The sequence below is a fragment of the Melanerpes formicivorus genome, unplaced genomic scaffold (assembly GCF_026170545.1).
Source record: "Melanerpes formicivorus ecotype bairdi unplaced genomic scaffold, bMelFor1.0.p_v2 SCAF_23, whole genome shotgun sequence".
NCBI classification, from domain to species: domain Eukaryota; kingdom Metazoa; phylum Chordata; class Aves; order Piciformes; family Picidae; genus Melanerpes; species Melanerpes formicivorus.
Genome location: NW_027142375.1, coordinates 12625560 through 12640967, shown reverse-complemented (window position 1 = coordinate 12640967; position 15408 = coordinate 12625560).

Sequence of the window (15408 nt, the reverse complement as noted above, 5' to 3'; positions counted from 1 at the left end):
CAATACTCTAGCTAGCTCATAGATTGTCCTGAAAAGAGTGGAGTGTCTGCCTACCAGCCCAATATATCTCCTAAGTATCAAAGTTCTCTTGCATCACTTCTTTTGCAAATGCTTGCAGCCTGTAACAAATAATAGTGAGGTGAAATAAACTACTACTGTATTATATTAAATGTACTATATTATGGGTGAAACCCATTATGGGTGAAACCCATAATATAACATATTATATAATATAACATTCCTTGGAATTTCTCACGGAGCTCTTGTTGTTGCTGTTGTTGTTGTTTGGTTTGGGTTTTTGGTGGGGTTTGGGGGTTTTTTGTTTTGGTTTGGTTTGGGGTTTTTGTTTGCTTAGTTTTGGTTTTGCTTAGGGTTTTTTTTTTTCAGTAAAAGGAAGGATAGCAAAGAGCAGAAAACCCCACCAACCATAAAATCTCTAGAAGCAGTGGATTGTATTTGCAGGTAAGTTATTCTAGCACAGAGGGACATCTAAACGTTGCTGGTAAAACTGATGAAACATCTTGAACAGATATTTAGAAATCCACAGTTACAAGGCATAACTGAAGAGGAAAAGAAATATCTGGGAGCCTATTATTTTACCTGAATTTTGCATCTTTCAGTTGATTTAATGAACGGGTAGAGGGATTACATGAATCTTTGCTATATTCCTATGATTGTTGTTTTTAATATCCTGCTATTGTGAAGGAAAAAACATAATCTAAATTTCTGGCTGAATGCTATCCGAAGGCCACAACTGGTAAATGTTGGAGTCTTTTCCTGCTGCTTATTTTTGGTAGACTCCTTTGGCCTAATCACCCACAGAGCTGAGAACTCTCATGAATCCTTCAGATTACATTAGTGATCCTAGACTGATGCAGTTCCAGCATCTAGGGAGTCTCAAGTACAAACTGTTTAGCATACAGCAAGAAAACAACGCCATATGTAAAGGGTATTTATCTGTCCATTTATATGGCTACCTGGCACAGTTAAATGCCATCTTTAGACTACAAAATGCAAATTGCAGTTGTTTGCATGATTGACTTCTTTGAAAAGATTGTATGTGACAGACTTTGTGCTGGAGTATCAATCTTGCCACGTTTATTTGATGGGGTTGTCTCTGAGGCTCTGAGACTTAGCCTCAGAAAGACAAAAAGCTGGTCAAACAGCTGTCCAGATGGCTGCTGCTTTATTGATGACCCACCTCTTGTAGCACAATTCCTCTGTTGCTTTTAAGGAAAGAATCTGAAAGCCCTGTTTTGTTTCCTGTATGATTCCCCCTTAACATTTCTTTTCATCAATCTGGAGAGGGGTATCAAAGAGAGAATCTGAAAGACATATATAACAGGTTTGTCTCTGCAGATGCAGGGGCAGGAGGGAAAGGAGTGCAAGCATTGTGCCCGGGTAATGAGAAATACTGTGATTTCCAAAAGCACTGAAGTGAAGGAAGAACCTTTATGCCATCTGCAGATGTTTTATAACTGATTTGATGTTAATTGACATCCGTGATAGCGAACTCTTTTCTAAATCACTTTCGAAATGAAGCCTGTTCGGCCAGGCACCGCTAGTCGTTAAATATTTGCCTGATGTTTTTTCCTGTTCTTTCAGCCCCCCAGCATCTTTCTAAATCTCTGTTGAATGGGGCCCATCTTCCACAGAATGTGCTAGTGGTAAAAAACAGCCTTCAGCACAGCAGCTCATTAGCAAGAAATGCTAATGGGAGCGGTCAGTCATTTTGGCTGCTTCAGGAGAAATCAAAAGAATTTCAGCTGAATGCTTGCCATGGCCCCTTCAGCAGGATGAGCCAGTGTCTGCGTTAGACACAAACTTCTCCATGCAGCGAGGGGGCTTTAATGGAAGTTTTTAACCTAAAGAAAGAGAGATATATTTATTTGGTTGTTCTTAATGCTATTGCAAGTATTAAGGTGTGGGGCTTATTTTCTGCATCAGCATGGACAAATTCTGTTCCCTTGTTTTCCAGAGTGACTCATCTGAACTTACCCTGCAGTTCTGTTGTTGAAAAGGTTGTGACTATGTACAGACCACGAAAGTTCTTGCCTGAATGACAGGGCTTATGGAAGTGTGAAAAGTATGCACCTAAAAATATTTGTAATATTTGGGGGTTTTATTTTTCAGAAATCAACTCTGATGTCCAAGGGGTTTAAAATCCCTTTTGCTCTAGGGGTTGGAAGAGACCTCCAGAGAGCATCGGGACTTTCAAAACCCACCTGGATGCGTTCCTACGTGATTTGCCCTAGGTGATCCTGCTTTGGCAGCGGGGGTAGGGGGATGGAATTAGACTAAATGATCTCTGGTGGGCCCTTCCAACTACGTCCTGTGATTCTCATGTATTTTACATGACGCCTTCTATTTTGTCAGCTTGGAGTCAGATAAGAGTATGTGTCGTGGTCGCCCCCCAAGTGCCTGGGCACCTTTGCATTCATTACATTTTTCAACGGAATAATAATCATGGAGGAGGGAAAAGGATGGGAAAAGAGCATATCCATGACGTTTCTTTCTCAAAGACAAGCATCTGCTGCTCTCTTGTGGAACTTGCATGGTAGTTACCAGCTCTCTCTGGCTAAAGGTGTCTGGCTTTCTGTTTCAATTGTGTTGCACTGATTACCAAGAAAGATTTAGTGCATCTGAAGTAGCAGATTTTGGGCTGGTTTTTTTTTCTTAGTTTTTGTTTGGGGTGGTGGGTTTTGTTTGTTTTGTGGGTTTGTTTGTTTCTTTGTTTGTTTGGGGTTTTTTTGGGTGTGTGTCTGTGTGTTTTCCAAACTCTCTGACATAAATGCTACTCTTGCCTATTAACTGCCTTTATTGGATTTTTCATTTTGGTGGTCAGCCTCACTTGTTGAGATAACTTTGTGTGCAGATTTTGGAACTAGATTTGTGCTGTTTTACAAAAAAAGCCATGCATGTATTACTGTTGGAGAATTGCCTTTTCTTCTCTTTAGGTGACACTAAAATGCATCTGTAAGTTGATTGTTCACACTTTTAATTAGCCTCAGTGAGAAAAGAAGTGATTAAAAAGAAGCCCCAAAACCTCAAAAGGAACAAGGGGGAAAAAAAATTGAGTATTTATCTTAATGATGTTTGTGTAAAGGGGGTGTGTTGTCCAAATTTCCTTGTGTATCATGAAATAGAGCTGATTGAAATTTTTAGAGTAATCCACATTGCAGAACACAGCACTGTCCAGTCAAACAACAGAGGGGGTCCAGTTGCAGAGCCATCCTCATGGAGCTGAGAAGCAATGAGCTCTTCAAGCAGGACAACTTTGGATTCTGGTATCCTAAGGACATCCTCTAGGTAAGATTCTCTGCTTTCCTAAGAAAATGTGTGTTTGGGGGTGTGGCACTTGCTCTGTCGTTAGGGCACCTCTCTAGCTTGCCATCTATTTCCATTAGAAGACAAGCATTTGAGACTGTGTCCTTCTGTTGGATGCTGTCAAAAAAAATTATTTATGAGTGAATGAGAGCAATTTTTTTCTTTAATTGCCTGGGAAATATATATTACTTCTATTAGTGCCTGAACATGCCCTATTTCTTATGTATTTTACAGCATATTTTATCCACCAAGCATCTTAAAAGAACATACAGGCTAGAGAGTAAATTTCCCCCTTCTGGCTCTACTGCACACATAGAACTTGATCTGTTTCTCAAAAGGCTACTTGAGTTCACTGATGTAACACATACACAACAAAATGCTCAACTGGAGAGAAACACTTCATTCCCCTGATATAAATCCTTGCTACCACCTCTGCTGAGAAAACAATTCTCCTTAGTGTGAGTACTTAGCCCTGTGAGTGCAAACGATTTTGAGGGTAAGTTATGTAAGAGCACCACCATCATTAAACCAGAGAGGCAGTTTTCATTTGCTATTGCTACGTAAGCCCTGTTCAGGAAAGTGAGGTAGGAATGAGACCTTTGGAGCACTCCAACCCTTGGAGGAGTACAGCCCATTTTCAAAGGGGAGTAAGAAAGGTGCTAGAGAGATCTTCAGTGCAAAATATGCTTCTATGACAAATTACTGTGGTTGTTAGTGTGCTATAAGTGCAGTCTCTAGCTCCCTGCAAACCAGCTCCTCCATGAAGCCAAGCCTTATGTTCTCTTGCTTGCAGACAGGATATTCTCCAGTGGAAAGAGGGAGTCTAAAGAATCAAATCATAATCATCATGCTTTTGTGAGTCCTGTGAAACAGTGAGAGGTACAAAGGAAAAGCAAGTAGGTTTTGAGTGTACAATATTTCAGGAGAGATTGGGAGAGGGTGTTTCTACAATATTCTATTATGTCTTCTCTTTAGAGAGATGCTAAGCCAGTGCCAAAGAAGTAGTTTCCTCAAGTGCTATTTGTTCACAGGGTGGATTAGGAGCTGACAAGCCGACCATCAGAACAGCTTCTTTGTCCTTGGAGCTCCAGGTGGTTTAACAGCGTAGAGGAGTTACATGTTTTTACCAGAATGACTGTTCATTCCTTTTTAGATGGCTTTTCAGCCTTTCCCAGCAACATTTCAAGGGCTTTTAAAGGGAAGGGGAGGAAAAGAAAAAAAAAAAAGGGGGGGGGGGGGGGGGGGGGAGGGGAGCAGGAAAAAAAAAAAAAAGACTGTATATAAGGGGAGGGGTTTGGGGAGGGGAGAATAAGGTAATACAAGGTGTACACATGATGTGAAAAAGGTCTCTCTTGCTTTGTCTAGAAATACATTCACCCAGAGAAATCTCAAAGGTAGAAGTAGTATCAGAATTCATGCTACCTAAATAAGAACCATGGCAGAGTTATGGCTATGATCAGCTTTTCTAGAAGCAGGATTAAGATGGCTATACTGCAGCCCATGCCTTTTCTGAAAGCATATTTAAGGATGCATACAGAAATATTAAAATCATGCTTAAGAGGTTTATAAGTTGGGTGGTGTTGGTTGGTGGTTATTTATGTGTGTGTGTTTTCTTTTTAACATGACTTTTTCTTTTTTATTGGTTTTAACAGAATGTTTGAAAGCTCAGCCCTTTATGACAGGTAAAGATAATCTGATAATTACCTAATGAAGACAGCAAATAGCATTGTTGGCATTCATAATTATGGTCTAATTTAATCCATCACTCTGCTTGTAAAATACAGCTTTTTCATTCACTTCTCCAACTGAGTTAGCTGTGCTTTATGTGGTGGGAGGATTAAACCTTCACACTACCACAGCACCTTATGAAATAATTAAGCAAAGCCCATCGCTAGTTAAGCAAGTAGTGGAAAGGGATAGTAATACAGAAAAGCAACTGCACGTATTCTCTATTGCCTACTTGGGGGTGGGCAAAATGCTGACTTCCATAGGTAGCAGTTGTACTGTTAGCTTTTCAGACAAGAAGTAGGGAGGAGAAACTGGTGCACGTTGTACAAATTGGGCTAAAAAACCTCTAGTCCATTAATTCTCAGAACTGTATTGACTTGGCTGAAGTCTGGGGACTGTTGGGATAAGCCAGAGAACGGCACTGGCCACCCTGATTTTCCAATAAAACTATGCTGACAATTCATCCAAAGAGGGAAAAGTATCCACATGCAGGATGTAATAGAGTCATTGTCTGTGTGTACCACTCCTAGGAGAAAAAGCCAGCTATGATGTTTGATGGAAACTAAGGCCCTTGCTTTGAAGGTTTATTGTTATGTGTATAGCAAATGGCTGTGCCCAAGCTGCCTTCCTACACAGCTCATCCTCTTTGCTGAGCTTCTGTCAGGAGCAAGAGTGACAAAATCTCTGCAGACCTCAGTTGCTGCAAGAAATCTCCTCCCTTTACAAGACTGGTCTTTTAAATTGGGATTCACTCTTGTCTTTCCAATTCAGTTTTCCAAAAATGTTTGGTAAGTTTGTTAAACTGCTGGTCCTTATTCCTTTAGTCCATTTGTTTGCAGAAACTCCTCATTAGTGCACATGTTTGTGCCTGCTCTTCATTGCTAGCCTGAATTGTGCTGTGCTTTGTACCATCTCTTCAGAAAAATTGACTTGTTTCCTTCTATCTTATGACTTTACATCCATCTCCTCTTAAAAGTTTATTCACAGTCCTGTAGCCTTTCTTTGAGGTTGTTGTGTGTTCACTAGACTTTTACTATTTGTGCTCATCTCATTTCAGAAGGAGGTCTGATTTACATTCCAACATTTCTAGGGGTGTTGAAGCAGCAATTAAGAGCACAAAGGGTGAGGGCAGTGGCAGCTAAAGCTGGAGAAAACCTTGGTAGAGCAGTGGTTTGCCAGATGTACTACAGTGGATGGGGCAACGCTATATTCAAGGACATATAAATGAAAGGAGGAACAAAAAAGAGGGATTTTTTTGTTTCTTATGGGACTTTCTCAGTGCACTAATCCATGCTTCTAAGCCTCCAGATTTTATTTCTGCATTTGCCACCAAAATAAAAACCCAAAACAAAAAAAACCAACCAAACAACAACAACAAAAAACAAAAAACAGCAACAACAAAATCCCAAACAAACCATGGAAAAAAACAAAATCACAAACCCCACCAAAACATCTTGGCAGAACTTACAGGATATTTCTCTCCCAAAATCTGACTATATGTTTATTTTCGAAGAAACCGTTGATTTGCTGTGTTCAGGTTTGCACAGTGCAATAGAACGAGCAGAAAGCCCAGTTTGCCCCTTCTGCTGGTAAGGAGCAGGCTGAGGCTGAGTGCTGTGGCCAGAGTGCCACCTCGTGGATCTCGGAGGCTAACGCTGTGCGTAGTTTGCAGTGATGTACACTGGACAAGAAGCTGACAGTATAAAGAAACGCAAGATTTGCTTACGGTTGAATTCTGTTTCATTTTGCAGACGCTAGCACTGTCATTAAGAAGCTGCTGGCTGGTACCTTGCTACATTTCTCTCCCCTCCTTGCTCCCACACTGGCTTCCCCTCCTTGCCCCCACACTGGCTTCCCCTCCTTGCCCCCACACTGGCTTCCCCTCCTTGCCCCCACACTGGCTTCCCCTCCTTGCCCCCACACTGGCTTCCCCTCCTTGCCCCCACACTGGCTTCCCCTCCTTGCCCCCACACTGGCTTCCCCCGCCGCCCGCATCCTGCCTTCCATAGTTAGCGCTGTAGGGCTGTCATCTTACTATAGCATCATCCCTGTATCAGTAAGGGGATAGTTCCCCAGAGAGCGAGAGCAAGGCACTGTCCTGTTCTTGGTAGACCTCCAGCAGAAGCCCGCAATTGTAAAAACCCAGATAATGTGGCTAGGTGGGGAGGTCAGGTCAGACTGGAGGGGTCTCTTGCCAGGAAAACAATTAAGAGACCATTTTGTCTCATCCAAATTATTCATCACCCAGACTTAGTAACAAATACAGAGTAGGGCTTTTTTTGGATGCAGCCATGGTGTTTTCATAACAGAAGCCTCAATATTTTTCAGGGATGGAGGCCCTCTGATAACCAAATGCGAACTATTTGCATTACATTACCTTTTTTTGTTTTGTTGTGGTTTTTTTTACTTCTCAAAACACATAAGTTCTCACTGGCTAGAGTCTTACGAATTTTGTATGTTCTTTTTATTATTTGCTGCTAGATACTTTTCTCTCCTCCCACTTAAGTCCACTGCAACTTTCAGCACCAGCACTGCTAGGCCTAGCCAGCTTGGCAATGTTTATCTCAGCAGCTATTTACTATTGCTTCTGAGGGCCGTTGGAGACACTTTGCTTGTTTGACAGCTGCTTTGTAGTCAATCAAAAAGAGATGTAATCTAATTCTAGTGTTCTCCCCAGAGAAATCCTTTGAAAGCACTGTTATGAAGTGGGAATCACATGGACAACAGAAAGAGGCAGAGGACAGGATAGACAATTCATTTGTGCAGTTTTCATCCAAATGTGTGCCTTGCACATTATCAGTGTGTTCAGTACAGGAGCTCTCATGCCTGTCTGTCGCTGAGGAAGGAATTGGAAATAGCTGCTGTGCTGTTGCAGGAACACTGGCATAAAGAAAGGGTAACAAAAGCCCTGGCAATGATTTTAATAATTGTGGATTCCATATGTAAAAACAGGGCAGGAGTTAATTTTCTAAATATCAAAGTATGTCCTGTATGTGTTTGTTTTTTTTTTTTGTTGCAGGTCCATATTAGCTTCCCTAGGTCTAGCCTCGAGACCCAAAATTCGTCCTCCCAGGACAGCACAATGACCACTTCATAGATCTCACTGCTTGTCCCAGGGGAGGTTGTTCTGTGTTCTTCATGTTAACTTGGTACATGTGAAGCTTTTGAATGCATCAAGATGAAGGTGCCAGTCTCTTTTCAGTGGTACCCAGTGATAGGACAAGGAATACTGGGTATAAGCCAGAACACAGCAAGTTCCACCTCAACAGGAGGATGCATGTCTTTATGGTGAGTGTGACAGAGCACTGGAACAGGCTGCCCAGAGAGGTTGTGGAATCTCCTCTGGAGACTTTCAAAACCTCCCTGTGTGGCCTGTGTTCCTGTGTGGCCTGACCTAGTTGATCCTGCTTTGGCAGGAGAGTTGGACATGATGATCTCCAGAGGTCCCTTCTACTCCCCAACACTGTGATTCTGTGATCACTCTAACTTGTGCTGCTCTTTCATAACAGAAAGTTGTTCTTTCATAATAGAAAGAATTGTTACTTTTCTTGGTGGTGATTGTGTTTTCATTTCTGAGAGATACCATCTGAGTTCTATGAAAGTAAGTGCCTTTGAGAATCCACTGGCTTTCACATATCCTAGTTCAGGCAATACAAACTCAAAAGCTGTCTAAGGTTTTGGTCCTAGGAGTATGTCTTGGCTCAGTGCTACTGTGATTAGGTACCTAGTACCCTGTTTGCAGCTGCTTGTATATCCCTTTATCATTTATTAGTGGTATTAGTAATATTGTTTACATACATGGTCTCCTAGAAATGGATGTTGGACATACACAGACTGAAAACGTCTTATGTACGTAGAAAGGCTTCTGATAAAGCAGTTTGTTCTTCCTCTTTGGTCTTATTCCAGTGTTCTAAGACATACATATGCAAAGAGATCAGCTTTAAACTCTAAGCAAATTCTTCAGGAGTCCAGAGTTTGTAGTAATTAACACTTGGAAAATTCTGTGAAGTTTTTCACTCTTCATATTTTGATGTGCAAAGACTAATGTTTGTACTAAAATCTCTGCTAGAGCTTGATTGATTTAATTTGCACCTCTATTTGATTAATCTCTTTTCTTGGATTGTCAGGGTTTTTTTCAGCAGTTACAGTTCTTTGCTCTTAATCTAACATCTTTGATGTTCCACTTTGGTTCAAAGAAATGACAGTTGAATGGTTGTGTTTGAAAAGGTGCTATTCCTGTTAAATGATGAAGTCATTCTGGTTCAGTTTGTTCACTGATAGGTCTTGTTTGGGCTAATTGGTTTGATGACATGTAAAAGTGTCTGGAAGACATCACGGAAGTGGTAGGAAAAAAGTATGCCCCCAATTTGTCTTAGTGTTCTGGTAAAGTTTTCTGAAGTTTCTCTTTCTTTTTAGAGCTGTAAACATCAGAAGGAGGCTTTATTAAATTGCTTTTACCTCAGACTACAGGGAGCTTTAAGGGAAAAGGGAAAAATGTTTGAAACTGTTGAGTCTTTGTTCTTTTTCTAAGGCAAGAGAGAGAGAGTCCACAAAATGGGATTTTAATAACTGGGCTTATTACCCTCACAGCAGTCAAAAAACCAGGGGTACCTGAATTTACTGAACTGGTTACAAGGACACTGAGCAATTCCATACATTGTATACTTGAAAAAACACATTGAGGTATAAATATGCTATAGTCAAAATGTTAATCAGTCCTTTAGAATATGTCTAGGATGTCAAAGATGATATTCACAGACTTTCTCTATTTTGTAGGCTTTTAAGTATCACAGTGACATCTGGAAGTGTAGATGCATTCCTCAGATTACCCAAGTCAATAACATCATCCTCTGGAGCCCTTGTGGGTCCACCTCTGGTAATGATGAACCGTGACTAGGGTGTCTTCATCAACTCTGAAAACAACCAGCATGGGACATTTACATTAACAGAGTTGCATTTCACCATTCTCTCTGCTTTAACTGTCACCACCAAAAAACTCCTCAGTGCCCAGACAAGCTCTGAGGATGCTGCTTTGTAATAGCTGGGCTGTACCTCCATGAAGGCACGGCCTGGGAAAGTTCTGACTGCCACAGGGTGAGCTGTCCTTTAGATTCACTCCATGGCCACTTCATTTAGGAGGTGGTGTGTGAATGTAAGGACAAATTTTCCCCAAGGGTGAGGAGGAGAGCAAGGACATTAACAGTATGTGTCACCATATGGACATGCCAAGGAGGGTGTGGCTCACTTGCTAAACAAGTATTTTAAAAACGACTATTAATGGTGCTAATGAAATCAGCCACAGCAGAGCTTCTATCGCCGTGATTTTTCTATTTATCCCCTTGTAATTGAAATAAATGCTTCATTTGTTGCCTTTTACATGAAGCAGTTGTCAGGGTACCATGGTATTCTCAGCAGACTTTGTGTTGCAGTCACAACTGATGAATCTGAAATTCTCTAGTATTGCCTCTGGGAGGAGATGGTTGTGGTTCTTTGCACCAGTCTGTCCGTGTTTTGTGAACACTCTCATTTCTTCCTGCTTTTCATTGTTTCTCCTTGAACAACCAAGAAAAACATGCAACCTTGAGAGTTCTCCGGACCAAGCTTTCTGCCTGGGTGTCTTTCCTTGCTGCACAATCCCATAATGCTGTTGCAGCTCTCTGCTTTTCATAGTGCAGTATTTGCTGGAATTTCTAGTGCAAGCTGTAAGACCAAAGCAGATACCATGAAGAAGTCAATTTTCTGCTGCTTCCTTTCTCATATCATCTATCCTCCTGAATCATTTAAGGTGGTCTCAACCTGGCGTTGCTGTGGTAGCTTTAGTGATTTGCCAGGTAGCTGAGCAACAATTTTTTCTAACTTTTATTTATGAAACAGAAAAAAATAATCTTCCATAATTAATGAGTTTAGTGCTAGAAAGTTTTGTAAAGCTTCTATGGTTACATAAATGTCTTCTCTGCTAGTTTAGCAGGATTCAGGCTGAACAGTCAGGATCTTTTCATCCTTGATGCAGTGAATGTAGCATCTTTTCCATCCTTTGAGACACTTGCCATTTATTACATGCTTTCAGCATATTTGTGTTGCTGCTCTGGCCCTCTGCTTTGCAAATAAGTAAAACAGCTTTCCCCTAAATTTTTACCCTTTTCCTACTGATGCAATAGCTTATAAATTACTCCAGTGTTGTGGTTGTAGTTTATTTCCTGTAGGCTCACACAATTCTGCTCCATACCACTGTATGCCTGTATAGGTCTTGGTGCTCAAGTACTGTCTCTTTACCCTGTTCTTACCAGACTGCAGGGAAATTGTTTTGAGATCCAAGACTTAGTGGGCCTCTTCTGTAGCTACAGACTTTATTGTTCTTCAAGGTACTGTTTACCTTGCCAAGGGGTCCAACACAAGAGAATCCCTAGAATTAAAGAGGGTTTGGGGAAGCCACACAGGCCATGGTTATAGATGGTATGAAGGTGAAACCAAATCCAGCATTTTTTTTTTCATCTTGTAGCATTATGATGCTTTTCTGTGGAGAAGAAACAGCTCCTCAGCATTTTCTGTTGAAATATCGTGAATTAGATATTTGTTTTGCCAGAAAAGCCATCCTGATAGGGTTGTATGCTCCTATAATGAAGACTACAAAAATTTACATCACCCTCTTATATGAAGATGAGATTCTACAACTGGAAAATTGACAGTATGCTGGCTGAATCTGTTAGCATACTTTTTAGTGCATCAGCTTCTCCATCCCAGAAACATATGCTTGCAATAAAACCAGTGTACAGTGTGTGAATAGCCTGCTCTAATGCCAGAAAAGTGAAGCGAATTCAAATAAGCTCTATGAAGTCATCTAACATGGCAGTAAATGTCATGAGGTAAAATTGCTTGGATGCAAACTGGCAACAAGGGAAATACTATGTGGCAAGATCATGCCTTTCCCCCCCAAATCTTTCAGCCAACAGATTAGAAGCTCATTTGAAAAGTCAGTTTAATTTGATATACTGATGTGGAGATGACAACTTGGACAGCATTTAACTCTCAGTAAGTAAATCTTGTAAAAGCAAAGTCCAAAATTTTCAGTGGTTGGATGCAGCCATTTCACAATATTATTTAATTGTGACACATAAAAATCTGAGAGTGATAAGTTAATGCCCTTGAGCAGTGTCTTCACTGTGGTTTAGGTCCATTTTACAAGTAGTCATTAAATATGCTTTTGTTTGAGGTTGACCTCTTTGGTCAGAGTGAACCTAGCAATTGGTTATGTGCACGATATACCAAATACAGATAAGTTGACAGAAAGTCTTCATTGAAATACTTTTTGGCTTTTAAAATAGGGGAAAGTTTATTTTTCCCTTTTTACTTTATTATTTTTCCACTCAGCTTACTAGCTGCAGTAAGGGCAGGGTGTGTGTGTGTTTTCTTCCCTCGTCTTTGATTAACTAATTGGTTTTATATCACCATTTTTAATATTTTTCTAGTCACCAGAAGTTCCGCCTGGCCTACTTGTGCATGTGAGTCACTATCTTCACCAGTTCTTTGGTGAGTTATAGTCAAAGTTGCTGTTTGGCTATTTGCTATCACAAATGTAAGCTAGTTTGAAATAATTGTACTATGTTCCTGAGGGAGAGAAGCCTCACAGCACATGCTTTATGCCTTTGATCATAAGAGATTTTGCTGTGGCTCATTGCTTTATAACATATTTTCCCTTGCTCTTTTTTGTCCCCAAATGCTATCTTGCAGTGTTTTGCAGTTAATCTTAGCTACTTTTTAGTTGACTCCAGGCATTTCCCCCCTCCCCCACTTGCTCATAATTTTACTACTTTCAGTAACTAACCCATAGGCTCCTTACCTTGTCTGCTCAGTCACATTTATTTATTATTTTAGCATCAGCAAGATCTGTGTCCTTACTGAACAGTATTTTAGCTCACTGATATATTAGGCAGACAAAATTAGTTCAGCTAGTTACCCCTGTGACACATCATTTGCCATTGTGACAGAGACAAAAAACTTGATTATGGTAGTAAGTCCTTTAAATATTTCCTACCTTATGTATTATTACTTTTTCTTTTTCTGTCATCACATTTACATTGGTAAATTCAGGATTTTTGGTTTGGTTGTGAATTAAAAGATCCAACAAAACAAGTGTGAATTTCGCCATTAAAAATAGCAAGATATGCCCTTAAGTAATGACAACCTTTGCTTTAATTTCTACACATTACTCACAGTATCACAGTATAACTTAGGTTGGAAAGGACCTCGAGGATCATTGAGTCCAACCTATCAACACAGACTCCATAACTAGACCATGGCACCAAGTGCCACGTCCAATCTCCTTTTGAACACCTCCAGGGATGACGACTCAACCACCTCCCTGGGCAGCCCATTCCAATGACGAATGACTCGCTCGGTGAAGAACTTCCTCCTCACCTCGAGTCTAAACCTCCCCTGGCACAGCTTGAGACTGTGTCCCCTTGTTCTGGTGCTGGTTGCCTGGGAGAAGAGGCCAACCCCTTCCCTTCAGGTAGTTGTAGAGGGCAATGAGGTCACCCCTGAGCCTCCTCTTCTCCAGGCTAAACAATCCCAGCTCCCTCAGCCTCTCCTCATAAGGATTGTGCTCAAGGCCTCTCACCAGCCTTGTTGCCCTTCTCTGGACACATTCAAGTGTCTCGATGTCCTTCTTAAACTGAGGGGCCCAGAACTGGACACAGTACTCAAGGTGCGGCCTAACCAAAGCAGAGTACAGGGGCACTATGACCTCCCTGCTCCTGCTGGCCACACTATTCCTAATGCAGGCCAGGATGCCATTGGCCCTCTTGGCCACCTGGGCACACTGCAGGCTCATATTCAGGTGGCTGTCAATCAGCACCCCCAGGTCCCTCTCTGTTTGGGAGCTCTCCAGCCACTCCGACCCCAGCCTGTAGCTCTGCACGGGATTGCCGTAGCCAAAGTGCAGCACTCAGCACTTGGACTTGTTGAATGACATCCCATTGGACTCTGCCCATCTGTCCAGTCGGTCGAGGTCCCTCTGCAGAGCCTTTCTACCCTCTAACTGACTACCATCTGCTCCTAACTTGGTGTGATCTGCAAACTTGCTGATGACTGACTCGACACCCTCATCCAGATCATCAATGAAGATGTTAAAGAGGACGGGGCCCAGCACTGATCCCTGGGGGATGCCACTCTATTTAAAGCCAGATTTAAAGTCAGAGTGTGTCTAGCTTTCAAAGTTTTCTTTATTTTATTTTTATTTTTTAGACTTTGGTATACTAAGGAGAGGATTACTGCTTCAATATTCATATAACAAAAAATCATCTATCCTTTTTCCTCACTCATCTGCCCCAGCATTCTCTCTGCTACTGCAGAGCTGTCTTACTTAAAATCATGCCTGTGGGCACAGAGGAAGCTCATCTTTCTTTTACATAAGTAAAGCTAAAAGTTATTGTTAGTATAACTGCATGCAAAACAGTCTAACCAAAATTAATCCAAATCTAATTGTTTAAAAGAGAATAATATTGCAGTTAAGTGTTACACACACAGAGACACACATCCTATGGTCTACTTCTTCTCCCAACATCAGGCTCACATCTCCACTGTTCTGACAGATGCTGAGCTTAACGGTTTCATGCTGGTGGCAGTTGTGAGCTGCTATGGTGAATTGTCAGCATCTGGGCTCTACTGTCACAGATATGATGCTCACGTTGATGGTTTCTTCTTCCTCATTCTGTGATCAACCTGTGGTAATTTTTAAATGTCTGCCAATACCCTTTAACATCTTTTCTCCATCTTCATTGATCTGCAGTTCCATGCTACACTCAAATGTACTGTATATGGTGTCTTTTATGTATAATAGATACTATTTCTTTGTTTTCTTCGTTACCCCTAAACCCAGTCCTGTCCAGCTCCTAACCTGCATTTCTTTAACTGAACATGGGTGACCTTAGCCATGGGGTGTCCAGTGCCAGGCTGTGCCCCTTCCTACTGCTTCGCTGCATCATGTCTTCACTGTTCAAGGGCTCTGCTGCTGTACCAGGCCCATCTCTCCCTGGATCACATCATCATCTTTGAGTCACAAACACTATTCTGCATAGAATAACTGCCTATTACTGCTGTCTATGTAAAACTATGGTTGTGCTATCAGAAGATAAACAAAAGAAAAAAAACCAATGCAGACAGCTGGCATCATTCCTGCTATCCTTCCTGCTATTCCAACCTGTTTTCCTTTGTTGTTGCTCTTATTAGGATGTGCTTTAGCTGCTTCAGAAGACTTTCCAGGATGAAACATGGACTTAAAAAGCTTTTAACAGTGTAAATTATTTATATTTATGAGATGCACCTGGACAAGCTCAAGAAGTGGGCCTCTGTGAT